The following is a 1,833-nucleotide window of genomic DNA, read 5'->3' as shown; positions in this document are numbered from 1 at the left end:
CCCTATGATTGTTTTGTTGTTGTTGTTTTGGATGTCCAAAAAAAACACTCAGGGATTTATAATCATTTAAACAACCAAAGGGCACATTGTGCAAGCCTGCCTTCTGGCTGCCAGCATGCAGCCCTTCTCTTCCCATGAGTTTAGAGTCTTCAGCTGCTCTATATTTCCATGTCCTCATCTCTGCCTCCATCTGTGGTGGCGCTGCTTCCCTGGATAGGGTCCCACATTCCACTAGTGTTATTCTCCTTTGATGGTCCTAGGGTCCTCTGTTTCTGGAATATGATTAACTACTACCCTCTTTATGTTACAAAACTTCTATCTTTACAGTTGTAACAATTGCAATTAGTCATGATAACAATTACCCACTATTGAATCATAAGAATGATATCCTTATCTCCTTTTACCAGACCCATCTAGAAATGATGAAAAATATTCAGTGGGAACTCTACCTTCCCCCACACACTTTGCAACTAAACTCCTTGAAATTTTATAAGCCAGTCACTTCATGCCTTTATAGACCCCCCATTTTAGGTAGCCAATATGTAAGTTGCCCATCCCTATCAATCCTGTGTACAGAGGAGATGGGAATGATCCTTCATGTGAAGATTCCTTCCCCCTTAGTTGGTATTTTGAGCTACTACTTCCATACGTATAGGTCAAGTTCATTAAATGGCAGCAATTTACTTATTTCCTTTATCAAACATGTATCTTTAATCTTCCTCTAGTCAAGATCTGATCATCCAGCCATCGAAACTAGGTCAAATGGGTACTATCTGCAAGTTTGGGTGTTCTAGTGCATCTCCCCTCACTTTGTATGTATACTTCACTTTCAGCTCTAGCCTTCTGTGGCTAGCTCCTTGTCCATGGGCCCAGGTGTCCTCAGGTCTCACCACACTTTGGACCAATTACCCATTTTTCTTTTCTTTCTCATCTCCAGGTCAATGGGAGTTTACAGAATGTGGTTCAACTCAATCCATTTCTTCAATGCTGCCCTTCCCCCTCTTCCATTCATCATTAGACCAACACAGTAGCCAGTATGCTTAGATGCCTGCTCATGTGATCCCTTTGAGTTTCAGTATTGGAAGGGGATTTGTCCTGAAGGAACTTGCTTACTTGCCTTGATGGCTCCCAGGCAAACAACTTGCTTGTTCTTGTAGTAACCAATCAGACTGCCATTTTTGTTTTGGATTTTTCCTGCTCGTCTTTCTTTCAAGAAGTACATTCTATTCCTCTAGCTGCTCTAGGCTGGTCTGCTTGTCCTTTCAAGTGGGAATGTCCCACCTCAGAAGGTTCTGGGTAGGGCTTTGGATTCCACCTAAGGTCTTATACATTTCAAAGGCTCCATAATATTTCACTGGGCAAGTTCCAGGACCCCTTTCAGATATTCCAATCAGTTATAGGCTAAAGACAGGGTTATCAACTTTCTATAATAGTGTTTCTGGATATTCTTTTCTATTTACTCATGTGTCTATTTTACAATAATAGGCAAGGGAAACCAATATTTATAAGCCAGTCAAGCATCTTACTATTACTTCCCCTCTTTTACCCATTCAGACTATGTCTTAATCCCTGTATCACAGAGCCCTGTTGTTCCAAGATTGAGCATACATCACTATTTACATATGCTCCATTTAGCCCGTGCAAACCTGCCTAAGTGTTCTCCTTTCTACTGTGTTCTTCCATGCCCCTCCCCATTCTTAAGGATTGTCCTCCCCAACTCTCAAACTATGATGTGTCTATTCCTAACCCTGTGCTCTACCATACCCTCCCTCCCAACCATGGCAAACAACAATTTTTTTTTTTCCCCTTAACCTTTTACAATAATGATCTTAT

Source organism: Chrysochloris asiatica, unplaced genomic scaffold, assembly GCF_000296735.1.
Source record: "Chrysochloris asiatica unplaced genomic scaffold, ChrAsi1.0 scaffold00068, whole genome shotgun sequence".
Lineage (NCBI taxonomy): Eukaryota > Metazoa > Chordata > Mammalia > Afrosoricida > Chrysochloridae > Chrysochloris > Chrysochloris asiatica.
The sequence above is the reverse complement of the archived record's forward strand: the minus strand, read 5'-3'. Positions refer to the sequence as shown.